General features: G+C 37.0%; 1 protein-coding gene across 1 annotated transcript in view; it reads left to right on the top strand.

Annotated features, from left to right (window-relative positions):
- Window positions 1-16,729, top strand: part of LOC122403057 (zwei Ig domain protein zig-8) — a 218,784-nt gene that overhangs the window by 94,422 nt on the left and 107,633 nt on the right. The gene's annotated exons all lie outside the window — the stretch shown is intronic.

Here is a 16,729-nt window from a genome sequence, read left to right as displayed (position 1 = left end):
CGTACATATCCACTATCACTGATCGAACCCCAACGAGTACAATATGGAAAAAAATCAAAAATATCAATGGAAGACCCAACTATACAGAAATACAGTTCCTCAACCTAGGTAACGATAACACCACAACCAATTCAAAGGTCATAATCGACATCCTTGCGATGACTTTCCAAAACCACTCAAGCAACTTAAACTATAACCACTATCCTCCAGTAGCCTCCTCTGACAACAACCCCAACATAACAGACGTCATCTGCATAGACCCTATCCTTAACACAAATATAACATTAGAAGAACTAAAGAACACCCTCCAGACAACAAAAGATTCCTCCCTGGAACCAGACAACATACCAAACAAACTGTTAAAAGAACTACCGCCAACTGGCATCGAATACCTACTACATATTTTCAACTGCATATGAACCCACCAAGTTTTCTCTGGAGGAATGACTGAAACTTAAACTGAATATAAACAAACACAATCCAGAAAGTTACAGATCGATTGCTCTAACCAGCTGCCTATGCAAACTCATAGAAATAATCATTGACAGAAGACTTAGGTGGTTTCTCGAGACAAACAACGTCTTAGTACCCAATCAATATGGATTCAGACAGTTCCGATCAATGACAGATGTCCTCGTCAACATAGAAACAGGTATCTCAGAAGCGTTCCTAAAAAACGAACTACATGCTGCAGTATGTTTAGATATTGAAAAAGCGTACGATACGATACACAAACGAAAAATCGATATCCTCACCAAATTAAAAATAAATGGCAACATGATTGCCTTCATCAAAAACATCCTCCACCATAGATTCATCCAAGTCAGGGCAAATGGAATTCTGTCCAACCCAACAGTCATCCAAAATGGAGTACCATAAGGACCAGTAATCAGTGTCACACTAGTTTTGTTAGGAAATAATGATATAATAGAAAATATACTACCACTGATCCAAGGACAGTTGTTTGCTGATGACCTAACATTAACCTGCAGTGGGAGAAACATTACAACAGTAATAAAGCTCCTGCAGACAACCATAAACAAACTTCAAACATAGTCCAAACAATCAAAGCTTAGACTCTCCCCCCAAAAACCCAGTACATAATATTCTCTAGGCAATGTAAGCAAAACCAAAACCTGCCAAAACTATATATCGAAAACATCGAAGTTGAAAAAGTGGCCAATATTAAACTTGGACTTACATTTGATTGTAAACTGACTTGGGTTCCACGCATGAAACACTTGAAAAATATATGCACCAGAAAGATGAATGTCATCAAGGCGCTAGCAAGCAGTAACTGGGGCAAGAAATTATCCTTAAAACTTACCAAGCCATGATTACATCTAAAATAGATTACGGCTCAACAGTGTATAATTCTGCAAAGCCTAATACATTAAAAATGATCGATATGATCCACCATACAGCTCTGAGAATAGTCACTGGAATTTACCGCACCAGCCCAATAAACAATATATTATTCGAAGCTAAAGAACCACCACTAGAACAAAGAAGGAAATTTTTGGGGCTTAAATATACAGGTAAAATGTCTTCTACTCCGAATAATCTCACCTACAAGTAAGTATTTGGAAACAGATACACACCCTTACTAAATGAGAAACCAAAGCTACCAATTCCATTCTACGGCAGAATCAACAAATACCGGAACTTAGCTAAAATAATGTCGACACTAGTTATTACACGCAGCGTTGGAAAAATAGGACCCTGGACCATACAAACCCCCAAAACAAACGTGACACTTGCGAACGCTCCCAAAGACCAAAAAAGTAGCCTAGAACTCAGAGTTGATCTTTTACAACTAGATAAAAATTACCCAAACTGTGTAAAGCTATACACCGATGCATCCAAGACCGACCAGGGTGTAGGAATTGCCATTATACACGACAACATGACCAAAAATCTTCGCCTCCCAAATGCTTCATCCATTTTCTCAGTCGAAGCATACACAGTCCTTAGAGCATTCCACTACACACAAAGTCAGAATCTCCAACACGCTATCTATACTGACTCTATAAGTGTAATTAATGCAACAGGAAACACCGGCAATGAGAACAAACATGGTACTATGTTGAACATCCAAGAGATATACACGGACCTTACCAACAATGGCAAACAAATAATCCTAATATGGCTGAAGTACCTAAAAGAAACTAGCATGTACAAGGAAATCTTACCACCCCTAAGAGAGAACGCTAGAACTAACCGTCGCTAATGACCGTAAGGTAGATGCGACGTTCAAAGTTAATATATATATAAAAAAATAAGTTTAATTTGTGTAGTTAAATCATTCAGAAGTATTATTACCTTAACCCAACAGTCTATCAATTTCCTTATCTTTTAGCTTTTCCGTGTTCTACGCCATTCTCACGCCCTCCTCGTCCATCTCGTCCACCTCGAGTCCCTGGTGTCCGCCATTTTTTGCACGCTAACGATAAGTTTCCATTTCGTTCTCCTTTCGTCGATCTCAATTCCCAGTTTCGAGACTAGAGACAGTTTTTCTCGCGCAGGAACCAGCTGTTTCTTGTTTCTCGAGCAAACTTCAATCAAGGATACAGGGACGTTTCGCCGGGTCTCTGATAAACGTCCCGCGAACAATACGCGTCGTAAATCATGTCCTTCCGAATATATTGATCCACTCGACTGGACGAGAAAGTGGATGAAAGTTGATCGACCGCGAGCTTTTCAGAAATGTTCTCCCACTCTTTGACGGTATGCTTTTCAGACCCTCTGCTTATCCGCGTCTATCCTGTCCCAGTCCCCCGTGGATTCGACTCGATTAATCCACCCTTCTCCCCCTTCGTCACCGTCTCGTCTCCCCCTGTCGCTCCTCCATCACGATCCGGTTTAAAAGCGTGTCACTCTTTAGCTCCGGAACGTCGACAATTTCGTCGATGCGTTAATTACTCTCTATTAACGACGCCAATTTTACTCGGAGAATATCTCACTGTAAGCCCGTTTCCCGTTGCATCGAAGATGAGTTCATTCTTAATTTGGTTGAAAAGAATTACGAGTTTCTGTTTTTAAATAAAGCTAACCAGAGGGAGGATAGGTCAAGCCAATCCTCAAAGTGGCCACTTTGACAGGGCGTTTCTTGCCTTTTGCAACATTCCCACGCATCCTGCTGCCCATTGTCCAGGTACACCATTGTGAAACTGAGCTAGAAAGTTGCCTTTTTTATAAACATTTGGGGGAAACCAAAGCCCCCAAGGCACAGGTGGTCTGCAGACGTGAGCTACCGCGGATTTGCGATACGTCAATCGCTGTTGAGGCAAGGAAGAGCTCCGAGGATTCCAAGTCTCGTGTGGAGTTTGGAGCTTCCTTAATGACCTTATCCTCATGTGACAAGTAAAAATATCTTCGAAGGCCTAATAATCCTAAAAAATGGCGGAGAAGTCATGGTGTCTAGACACAAATAACTCGAAGTTCAGGAAACACTGAATAAAATGTGAATATTGTTGTAATACAGTGTACTATCATTTTGTCTGCGTTTTTCTCTCAACTAAGAGAACCTATCGAAGTAAATTCTATGTCATCTTTACACATTCGTACAAAGTACCTCGCAACTCAGAGTTTCAACCCTAACACAAGAAATTAAATTTTTAGAGAAATTTTGAAATAGAATGGGACCGAATATTATTTGACAGAATTGAATTCATGGACGGAAAATTATCGTATCGTTGATTATCAATCGACCGAATTTTGCAATGCGCCATGATTATCGACGATTCAGTGCCCCGTACAAAGGAATCAACGTTTACTGTTCGTGGATAGATACTGTGGGATTTGAGCGTGTCTGGTGGACCAACATGGGCTGCAAAGAAAGATAATGCAGCATACATGCTTTAATTTATATCACATCTGAGCATCAATTATATTCCAATTTTGTTACCAGCGGCTCCCAATGCTTTTAACCGTTTTATTTGAAAGGGTATAGCCGAATAAGGGGGTCAAATGTGCCCTTGAACCAAATGTGATATACGATGGATCCATCGATAGAGCATCAAGAAAAAACGTTCTGTGCCAAATTTTAACCCTCTATCTTGTTTGGAAGGGTAGTTATTGAGAAAATTCGGATTAACGAATTTGTGCCTATTTACCCTATTTAATCGAGTACAAAAATTATGAAAAAAATCTGGCGCATTGTGGTTATTGAGATACGTGTTTGAGAATTTTTTCCGATTTCTCGATTCCAAATCCTAGGTGTGAAAAATTGAAGACGCAAAAAAACACAGCAAAATACGGATTTCGTATTGAAGCTTTCGAGACACTAGATTTATATAATTACTGTAAATGCGTATTGTCATTGGTTATCTCCCTGAATTTTTTCAGATTTTTTGGTAGGGTGCGCCGTAGTAGCAAAAATCAAAAACCGATTTTTTCGACGTTTTTCGCGTGAAAAAGCACCTTATACTTTGAATTTTTGTATTCTCTTTAATAGATAACTATATTGTATGGTTTTAAACATTTCTATGTTGAGCAGAACAGTGTATACAAGAAGAAAAGCAAAAATAAGTAACGAAAAAAAAGTGCTATGCGTGTTATATTGAGAAGTATCAACTGCATTTTCACGAGTTGCGATGGTGTAGTAAGTAAGATGCTTGACTGTGAGACTGCTGCAATCTTTTTGACGTGCATTCGCGCCCTGCTAAAGTACATTTTTTTTATTATATTAATTTTGTTTTTTTTTCAATTTCTAACTAAACGACAGTGAAATACTATTTGTTTATTAATATTTAAAAAATATTTTCACCTAAAATATACGCTCATATTCTTTTTATTGAAGAATCTTCTTCCACTATTCAAAGTTATTAAAGGTTTGCGATTTTAAAATTAAGTACGTATATTCATTTAACGTAGAAAAAATTAAACAGTGGGGTATTTAAGCAAATACACGACTAGAGAAATGATGGAATAGAAACTGCTCCATAATTGTTTTTGCGTATATTTTAGGTGAAAATATTTTTCAATGTAGTTATCTATTAAAGAGAATACAAAAATTCAAATTATAAGATGCTTTTTCACGCGAAAAACGTCGAAAAAATCGGTTTTTCATTTTTGCTACTACGGCGCACCCTACCAAAAAATCTGAATTAATTCACGGAGATAACCAATGACAATACGCATTTACAGTAATTATATAAATCTAGTGTCTCGAAAGCTTCAATACGAAATCCCTATTTTTTTGTGTTTTTTTGCGTTTTCAATTTTTCGCACCTAGGATTTGGAATCGAAAAATCGGAAAAAATTCTCAAACACGTATCTCAATAACCATAATGCATCAGATTTTTTTCATAATTTTTGTACTCGATTAAATAGGGGAAATAGGCACAAATTCATTGATCCGAATTTTCTCAATAACTACCCTTCCAAACAAGATAGAGGGTTAAAATTTGGCAAAGAACGTTTTTTCTTGATGCTCTATCGATGGATCCATCGTATGTCACATTTGGTTCAAGGGCACATTTGACCCCCTTATTCGACTATAACCTTTACCTGTTAAAGTAAGTGTTTTATTTACACTGTTGTATTTCGTAACTTTCAAGTGTATGATATCTGTTTGGTTTGGACTTGAAAAAATGTCGAATGGGACTTGTTACGATGAGAAATAACAATTACGATTTATTCTGTGTTGCGGCGTAACAGTAAATTCATAAAGCCAGCGGATGTAGAGTCAGACATTTCGAACGATCAAGTTTTGCCTATAATCGAGTGCCATTAAGACGGCTATTTAATTATTAAACTCATTCATGACCCTCCAAATCCAGGCGTTCTATGACTTTACTACTTGCAATAACATCGAAAGCCAGTGCCGGAGAAGAAGTCAACAGGACTTGACGAAGCAAAGGGTTAACGATTTACAACACACTAACGTGGAAAAAATAGAGACTTGTTGTACGACAACAATTTTTCTTCGTATCGAGGCTGCAAGTCTTTGTGCAAAACGAGGCGTGGGATCCTCGAATGTCAAGAAACGGCGAATAGCTTGAACCCCAAAGCGATATTCATCCAAGTGAAAATCGGTCGAAAGCTTGAATGACGCCTCTGCGTATCGCAGCTCGATTCCTGCTGTGATTAATAGTCACCGACGCAACCTGGCGAACACGTAGACAGCGAAACGTGAAACGAGCATGAAACGCCCTTGTGCCGTGCTTCTCGGTAAAATATCGCTCGAAACTTGCGTTGCTTTGTGCAACAAACCTGCAACGTTTCTGTATTATTAACCTTGCGTACGAGAGTCGTTCAATGAGTCCTCGGAAAATTCAAGATTTGGCGCTCGAAAATGGTGTGTTTTTAGTAAGCGTCTTGATTGACTAGACAACTGTCAAAGTCTCAGTAATATTATACTAGCATGCCCCGTCTCGGCTTCGCCCGATCTTGTGCAAAAGCAATTTATGACCAGACGATCGTCCTGACATATATAACCGCGATAATGCAATTCTCTTGCGAGAAAGTGCTCGAGAAGCTTTGCCACCTGGCGGTAACATCGCAGTACTGCTACGGGCGAGGTATCGCGCGGGTCGAATATGCGCATGCGCGCGCAAGTAGACTGTCGTATACAGAGGTCACGTGGTCTGCCAAACGGTCGTACACATGAAATCTTTGCATATAAATTACTTGTTAATAACGCGCTTCTGAGACATGCTACATAGCCTATGTCCGTCCTAGAGTATGCAGGAATAACGTGTCAAAATTTGAGGAAGATCGGTTCAATAGGTCTTGAGTTTTGCACGAACATAAAAATCGGCTCTCTCTTTAATACATTTTATATAGGGAAAACACACCATCATAAAAGTGCTCGTATAACGCATATTCGTAGAAATTTTTCGATGTTTTTTTTTTATAAACCATCAGTGAAAGTAGACCTTTCCAACGCATGTACTCGTTTGAAAATCGGTTGAGTGGTTCTCGAGTTATAAAATCACGAACATAGGACAACTTATTTTTATATATATAGATGTGCGGGATTTATTTATAAAGATGTTTATTTAATTATACTTGTGGCTAGGAACTAATTAAAAGAAACTATTTCAACTATTTCTACGATACTTAATACAACTTGATACAACTTATAACGGCTTGCTACGGCAACATTCGTCAACTCAATCTCTCTTTTCCGACCGGTTTTTCTCATTTTGCGGGGTCGAGGAATGACTTTTCGAGTATTCTTGAAATTTATACATATTCTACACCAAAATAGGCGTTGTTTGCATTTTGAAACTTTAAAATCCTTCAATCCGTTCAAAAGTTATGATGTTCCAAAGATTTGCATGAAAGGACCCCGCACAGATATTATGGAAAATGGACCCCGGTTAAGTTAGCTGAATTTTTGATACGATGTAGATCACGATGTCTTGATGAAAAGTTCCAATGGGCCCAAGCTCGTAAATTGAACAGTTTCCGAGATACGGGGGGATCAAAAGTCAATAATAGTGCGCCTTATTCTAGACTACCACGTTTGACCATAGTCTAAGGCGCACTATTATTGACATTTGACCCCCACCTGTATTTCGAAAACTGTTCAATTTACGAGCTTGGGCCCATTGGAATTTTTCATCAAGACATCACGAACTACATCGTATCAAAAGTACAGCTAATTTAACCGGGGGCCATTTTCAAATTTAAACTCGATTTCTGTGAGTTTGAAAATTAGAGGTGGAAGGGAGTTGCATACGAGGAGCAAACGAAGATGAATAATTTCAAAACCTAGAGAGCTGATTAAAATTTACGAGCTTGGGCCCATTGGAACTTTTCATCAAGATATCGTGAACTACATTGTATCAAAAATTCAGCTAATTTAACCGGGGGCCATTTTCCATAAGATCTGTGCGGGGTCCTTTCATGCAAATCTTTGAAACATCATAACTTTTGAACGGATTGAAGGATTTTAATGTTTCAAACGGCAAACAATGCGTATTTTGGTGTAGAATATGTAGAAATTTCAAGGATACTCGAAAAGTTATTCCTCGACACCGTAAAATGAGAAAAACCCCATAAAAAAAGGCCAATTTTCAAACGACCATAACTTCTACAATAGTGAACGTATCTCATTTAAATTTTGGGGGGAGGTAGAATTCATGGATACCTAGACATAAGTATTACACAACTTTTCTGTAGATCGTCAAACAAAATTACTAAAAATGTAAAACGAATTTTTAAGACAAATCGACAGGGGGTAAGGTGGTGAAATTTTTTGGAAAAATTATTAAATTTCAAATCGTTCTAAAAAAAATATTTTTACCTAGGGGAGTCAATTACAATTACTTTGGTGATTAGATATAGCTTCGAAATATTATGCATTATCGAGAAAAAAATTCCAGTAGGTGGAGAAATTTTTCATCGAAATTAAAAAGTTTTGAATCATTCTGAAAAAGTTATATTTAGTTGCGGAGATCAATTACAAACATTTTTGGTGATTAGATATACTCTCGAAATTCTATGCATTTTCGAGAAAAAAATTCCAGTACATGAGCAAATTTTTCGACGAAATTAAAAAATTTCAAACCATTGTAAAAAAATTATTTTTAGTTGCAGGAGTCAATTACAATAATTTTTCGTCGATAAACATACCCTCGGAATCCTAACCATTTTCGAGAAAAAAATTCCATACCGAAAATATAATTTCAGGCCAAAAATGTCACTCCAAAATTTCATGCGTATCTTTAAAACGTCATAACTTCTGAACGGATTGAAGGATTTTAATGTTTCAAAATACAAACAACGCGTATTTTAGTGAAGAATATGTAGAAATTTTAACAATATTCGAAAAGTTGTTCCTTAACCCCGCAAAGCGAGAAAAGCCCCATAAAAATAGTCCAATTTTCAGACGGCCATACATCCTAAAATAGTGAATATATTGGATTTAAATTTGGGGGGGAAGTAGAATTCCTGGATACCTACAAAAACGTATTAAACAATTTTTCTGTACAACGCGAACCAAATTTATTAAAAATGAAAAACAAATTTTTAAGAAAACTCGACAGGGAAGTCCCTAAATTTTGACGAGAAAAAAATATTTCAAATCGTTCTGGAAAAATTATTTTCGGTTGTGGGGGTCAATTACAATCATTTTTGGTGAGTAGACATACCCCGGAAATCCTATCCACTTTCGAGAAAAAAAATTCTGAAAGGTGGACGAATTTTTCAATGAAATCGAAAACTTTTAAATCATTCTAGAAAAATTATTTTCGGTTGCGGGGATTAATTTCAATCAGTTTTGGAGAATAGACATACTCCCGAAATCCTATCCACTTTCGTGAAAAAAAAATCCAGAAAATTGAACAAACTTTTTAATGAAATTGAAAACTTTCAAATCCTTCTGGAAAAATTATACTTAATTGTAGTGGTCAATTACAATCATTTTTGGTCAAGACACACATCCTCGAAATTCTACGCATTTCCGAGAAAAAAATTCCGGTACATGGGCAAATTTTTCGACGAAATTAAAAAATTTCAAAACATTGTAAAAAAATTATTTTTAGTTGCAGGAGTTAATTACAATAATTTTTAGTCGATAAACATACCCTCGGAATCCTAACCATTTTCGAGAAAAAAATTCCATACCGAAAATATAATTTCAGGCCAGAAATGTCACTCGAAAATTTCATGCGTATCTTTAAAACGTCATAACTTCTGAACGGATTGAAGGATTTTAATGTTTCAAAATGCAAACAACGCGTATTTTAGTGAAGAATATGTAGGAATTTTAACAATATTCGAAAAGTTGTTCCTTAACCTCGCAAAGCGAGAAAAGCCCCATAAAAATAGTCCAATTTTCAGACGGCCATACATCCTAAAGTAGTGAATATATTGGATTTAAATTTGGGGGGGAAGTAGAATTCCTGGTTACCTACAAAAACGTATTAAACAATTTTTCTGTACAACGCGAACCAAATTTATTAAAAATGAAAAACAAATTTTTAAGAAAACTCGACAGGGAAGTCCCTAAATTTTGACGAGAAAAAAATATTTCAAATCGTTCTGGAAAAATTATTTTCGGTTGTGGGGGTCAATTACAATCATTTTTGGTGAGTAGACATACCCCCGAAATACTATCCACTTTCGTGAAAAAAATCCAGAAAATTGAACAAACTTTTTAATGAAATTGAAAACTTTCAAATCCTTCTGGAAAAATTATACTTAATTGTAGTGGTCAATTACAATCATTTTTGGTCAAGACACACATCCTCGAAATTCTACGCATTTCCGAGAAAAAAATTCCGGTACATGGGCAAATTTTTCGACGAAATTAAAAAATTTCAAAACATTGTAAAAAAATTATTTTTAGTTGCAGGAGTTAATTACAATAATTTTTCGTCGATAAACATACCCTGGGAATCCTAACCATTTTCGAGAAAAAAATTCCATACAGAAAATATAATTTCAGGCCAGAAATGTCACTCGAAAATTTCATGCGTATCTTTAAAACGTCATAACTTCTGAACGGATTGAAGGATTTTAATGTTTCAAAATGCAAACAACGCGTATTTTAGTGAAGAATATGTAGGAATTTTAACAATATTCGAAAAGTTGTTCCTTAACCTCGCAAAGAGAGAAAAGCCCCATAAAAATAGTCCAATTTTCAGACGGCCATACATCCTAAAGTAGTGAATATATTGGATTTAAATTTGGGGGGGAAGTAGAATTCCTGGATACCTACAAAAACGTATTAAACAATTTTTCTGTACAACGCGAACCAAATTTATTAAAAATGAAAAACAAATTTTTAAGAAAACTCGACAGGGAAGTCCCTAAATTTTGACGAGAAAAAAATATTTCAAATCGTTCTGGAAAAATTATTTTCGGTTGTGGGGGTCAATTACAATCATTTTTGGTGAGTAGACATACCCCCGAAATCCTATCCACTTTCGAGAAAAAAAATTCTGAAAGGTGGACGAATTTTTCAATGAGATCGAAAACTTTTAAATCATTCTAGAAAAATTATTTTCGGTTGCGGGGATTAATTTCAATCAGTTTTGGAGAATAGACATACTCCCGAAATCCTATCCACTTTCGTGAAAAAAAAATCCAGAAAATTGAACAAACTTTTTAATGAAATTGAAAACTTTCAAATCCTTCTGGAAAAATTATACTTAATTGTAGTGGTCAATTACAATCATTTTTGGTCAAGACACACATCCTCGAAATTCTACGCATTTCCGAGAAAAAAATTCCGGTACATGGGCAAATTTTTCGACGAAATTAAAAAATTTCAAAACAATGTAAAAAAATTATTTTTAGTTGCAGGAGTTAATTACAATAATTTTTAGTCGATAAACATACCCTGGGAATCCTAACCATTTTCGAGAAAAAAATTCCCTACCGAAAACATAATTTCAGGCCAGAAATGTCACTCCAAAATTTCATGCGTATCTTTAAAACGTCATAACTTCTGAACGGATCGAAGGATTTTAATGTTCCAAAAAGCAAATAACGCGTCCGCGAACGTCTCAAAAATCAATTTCGTGTTCGTAAAACCAACCCCCTTGGCAACGAAGTTGTCAAATAAAATTGAAAATAACTGTCACGATAAATACTAGCAACTGCTGGAATTATTTTCACCCGACCAATAGATTCATCCGTGCAAGTCTAGAGAGCAAGCAGGTTTGAAAACCGTGCAAACGTGGGTCGATTCCGTTTAAAACGTCGGTAATATTTAATCGATGGGCGGGGTGGCGATGAATGATACAGCAATTGGTCGTGCAACGGGGCTTAATATTAATTACTGGCTGGCGTCACGGGCTCGTATTAAATCTGTAGCGAGACGCGTCCATTTTTCTCCCGCGTTTCGCATCGCGTCCAAGCGTTTCCTCATTGTCCAAGGTTTTCCATTACGCAACGCGTCCCTTCTATCGCCCGGAGCAGGAGGGATCGATCGCGGACGTCCATTGTCCCGCGAACTTGTCTCGTTACCTTTCAAAAAAAGTTAAAGAAAAAAAAAAAATACTGTATCGCCGTAGTGGCTCTCGCGCGCCGCCATTTTGCGTAAACGACATTGTTTCCGACTGCAGCGCTATCTTCGACGCGCGCGGATGAAAGAGGCGACGTGCTCGTTCATAAAACGGAGAAGAATGGACGTTCTCGTGTACAGACAGCCAACGACTGTCACTGAAAATCGTACTGCTAGTGTTTCGGCCGATATTTGTTCAATAAAACATGAAAATCGTACTGAATCATTGAAATATAGAGGCTCTATTTGATACCTAACAACGATATAAAACAGGTAGTACTCAGTAAATTAAATAAAATTTTAGATTGCGTATGAAACTTAGCTATCAGTGAAAATCGTACACTGTTGGTAACATTGGAAATTCGGTGAATCCACCAAGTACAGAGGAAATGGGATACAGTTTTAGAACAATATACAATAAAAATTGTTTATATTAATATTTTACCTACTATATGCCTCTATTACGAGTTTCAATAATTTGATACAATTTTTATGTTTTATTGAAAAAATTTTGCGGGGTGAAGGAATAACTTTTCGAATATTTTTGGAATTTCTACATATTCTTCACTAAAATACGCGTTGTTTGCCTTTTAAAACTTAAAAATCCTTCGATCCATTCGAAAGTTATGATGTTTTAAATATTTACATTTTTAGGCAACCATTTCTGGACTTCCAGTGTATTTTCGGTAAAGAATTTTTTTCTCGAAAGTGGATAGGATTTCGGGAGTATGTCCATTCACCAAAAATGATTGTAATTGACCACTGCAACTAAAAATAATTTTTCCAGAAGGATTTGAAAGTTTTCAATTTCATTGAAAAATTTGTCCATCTTTCTGAATTTTTTTCTCGGAAGTGGATAGTATTTCGGGAGTATGTCTATTCGCCAAAAATGATTGTAATTAATCCCCGCAACCGAAAATAATTCTTCCAGAATGATTTGAAACTTAGGTGTCAGTAAAAATCGTACAGTGTTGGTAACATTGGAAATTCGGTGAATCCCCCAAGTACAGAGGAAATGGGATACAGTTTTAGAACAATATACAATAAAAATTGTTTATATTAATATTTTATCTACTATATGCCTCTATTCGAGTTTCAATAATTTGATACAATTTTTATGTTTTATTGAAAAAATAAAGTGCACGATTTTAACACTTTGACGGCCGCTGTCACGTATACGTGAGTTTGAGAGCTAGCAGACGTTGCCCACTGTCACGTGTAGGTGATCTACTTGTATCAGTCACCATTTCATCATACAATCAACTTATTTACGTTTGTTGAGGTTACATTTATAATTCTGTGGCGCTGCTTCGCTGCGGTAGGAACTCGAACTATCGTAGGAGGCGTGAAAATGAAAGAAGAGGGCGCGTTTCTCGTCCTGGCCTGCTAGTAGACTCATCAGTACTCTCTCTTAAGTTTGTTTATTTACACAAATAACAGTTATTACAAAAATATACTTAGATAACAAGTTTGCAATAAATTCTCGTGTACAGTCTTTAGTAGTCCCTACTTACAAGAAGCTTAACCTACTCGATTGCATTACTCCTACTAATGCTACACTATACTACACATATAATAACTAGCATCACAATAGAGTGTTTGCACATACGGTGTTAATACATTTCTCTGTTGAGGTTACCAAAGATATCTGTTTTTACTTGTAGGAAAAATATGTAATAAAAAACCTAGTTTTAACACATTGACTGCCACGTCACTCACATATGGGTGACATTGTTTTTCACTAAGGAGCTAAAAAGATTCAATCTCAAGATTAAATGTTAAAGAAAATAAATCTAGATATGACTCTAGAATTTTAACGGGACTTTGAAAATAAGTTTTATGACAAATTATGGTTATGATAGTTTCCAATTTGTCTAGAAACAAAGTTCTGTTTTCGTGGAGGATTCGAGGCGTTTGGGTCTGGCAGTCGACGTGTTAAGGACTCATGAGTAAGGCATTCTAGCTGGCCCTGTCTTAGACGACTGGATTATTAGAAAGACGGTCGAGGATTGTATATATAGCAACCGAGGTGTCGGTCGAGCGCTTGTGAGAGCGCGAGCCCTCTGGTGGCGAGCATGGGAGGCGACGTCACAATTCCTTATAACAATATTCCTAGCAGCTTCATGTATCTCACTTTGGTCCACAGTATCAGTGGTGACCAGAAAATGATCTTTGCGTTATACATTCGGCCATTAAAGTGTTAAGTAATAGTCACATATCTGTGCAGAAACAACGCCTATTGGACGAACGTGAAACGTTTTGGTCGATTTCCCAACCGAAATTCGCGAAAGATCCCCCATCGAGATGGTCTTGGAATAAACAATAAACGAATCGGAGAATTTCGCGATCGTTGACAGTTTTTTTTTTTTTTTTTTTATTCGACGGTTAACGAGAGAAAAATTGTTGGCCTAGTTAGAGTCGGTTCGACGAAACTTGCAATTGCTGCCAGAACGACAAACCAGCCTTGTTAAGGTACGAATTTACGACCGGTCACGAATCATGCTTATTTATGCAGGGCTTAAGTGTTTGCGAGCGGCTCTGGCGATACACTATGCACGACACTGCACCGTCGAATCGACTGATATTAATTGTTCCTCGTTGCACAGGCGGCAACAAAAGTATTTGCCATGGGTTTCGGGAGCTAGCTCGCACACCTGTAACGATTCCTGATTTTTCCTATTGTTGAGGACCGGGTAAGAAACTCGTAGAATGTTGGTATATTGCAGGTATACTATATTAGGTGTACAAATTAATAATCTAATTTTTTTAGCCACATTCAATGTTTATATTAAAAGGAAGTAAATTGAATTGTTCGATCAAAGTATTCGACGTTACTTTCTATAAGTTTATTATATTATACTTTATTATATATACGCACCTACGAGTAATTAAATCCTTTCGATTAAACATATTTGCTTTCACTTGATTCGTATGTGTCATACGAAAATATAATTTCAACAATTCAAACTTGCTATCTTTTTGTTTTTCACTGTATGATAGTCAATGGTTCAAGAAAAAATTTACTTTTCTGAACGTTTCAATACTAGGCTGGTCCTTCTTTTTCGATTTTTGATTTTGTTCTTAAATTATAACATTTAGAGAGAAAATAACATGTGCATAATTTTAGAGTGATTGGGAAATGGGAACCTGTGACGTATACAAGGTGTTAGGCTACCCTTGGAAAAATTTTAATAGGAGATTCTAGAGGCCAAAATAAGACGATAATCAAGAACAGCAATTTGTTGATTTAGGCTTCGTTAAAAAGTTATTAACGTTTAAAGTTAAAGTGTGCAGCGCGCGCGGTTCCCGTCTCACAGGCGTAAGTTTAAACGTTAATAACTTTTTAACGAAGGCTCGATGAACAAATTGGTATTCTTGATTTTCGTCTTATTTTGGCCTCTAGAATCCCCCATTAAAATTTTTCCTAGGGTTGACCGAAAATATGTTGACACTGTATATGGGTGACATGGGAATCAAAGTGTTAAGAAGTAAGACTACTGCAAAAACCTGAAATAAAGCGTTTCTTTGCGATTTATTTTTCATGGATGTAAAAGTAAGAGGATAATATTAGGTGTACAAATGAATAATCCAATTTTTTCAACCACATTCAATGTTTGTTTTAAAAGAAAGTAAATTGAATTGTTCAATGAAAGTATTCGCCGTTACTTTCTATAACTTTAAGCCAGCTTTCAGGCAGTTGATGAATTCCATCTCGAAGAAATTTTAAGTCGATAAAGTCGTCGAGCCATTTTCGAATCTCATCCACTGATTGGAAGTGCATATCGGATGAGGCGTGTTGCATCGGCCCGGAACAGGTGATAATCAGATGGAGCAATGTCTGGTGAATGCGCCGGGTGCTGCAAAACATCTCAGCCAAGACTCATTATGGTGTCTTTTGTATGGGAAGCGATATGTGGCCTGGCGTTGTCATGCAACAATTTCATTGGACGTTCTCCTTTGCCAGTATACGGACGTTTTCGTTTCAATGCTCGACTCAAGCAGATCAATTGACGTTGGTAGCAGTCCGCAGTAACTGTTTCACCCGGTTCCAACAACTCATAATAAACCACGCCCTTGATATCCCACCAAATGCAGAGAAGAACCTTCATTCCGAAGCGATTGGGTTTTGCAACCGATGTTGATGCTTCGCTGGGATTCACCCATGACTTTCTGCGTCTCGGATTGTCATAGAGTATCCACTTCTCATCGCCCGTAACGATTTTCCACAAGAAAGACTTTCGATGCTGCTTATTGAGATGAGAAAGACACGCTGCCACATGTTGATTTTTGTTGGTTGCAGTGAGTTCATGTTGAACCCATTTTCCTTCATTCTGGATCTTTCCCATCTCACGTAGGCGTTTGGAAATCGTTTGCTGGGTTACTCCTAACTGTTCTGCAAGTTCTCTTTGCGTTTGTGCCGCATTCTCAGCGAGCAGTTGTTCCAAATCATCATTGTCGCACTTCCTTAGGCCTCCAGGGCGTTGTTTGTCGATTAGACTCAAATCACCGCTTTTAAACCGCTCTAAACCAAAACGAGCACACATCATACGATACAACAGCTTCACCGAGAAAGGAACAAATCGATTGGCATGCTCTTGCAGCAGTTTTCCCTTGTTGGAATTCATAAAGAATGCAGTGTCGGATATGCACCTTATCTGTCGCCATTTTCGACTCTACTGAATTGGATACTTTTGGAGGTTATGTTTGGCCTTTTGCTAAACTATCTTTTGTTAAAAAAATTTAATGGGGGATTCTAGACGCCAA

The sequence above is a fragment of the Colletes gigas genome, unplaced genomic scaffold (assembly GCF_013123115.1).
Source record: "Colletes gigas isolate AHSC1104 unplaced genomic scaffold, ASM1312311v1 Colletes_gigas_Sc00043, whole genome shotgun sequence".
NCBI lineage: Eukaryota > Metazoa > Arthropoda > Insecta > Hymenoptera > Colletidae > Colletes > Colletes gigas.
This window is presented reverse-complemented; position numbering and strand designations above follow the sequence as displayed.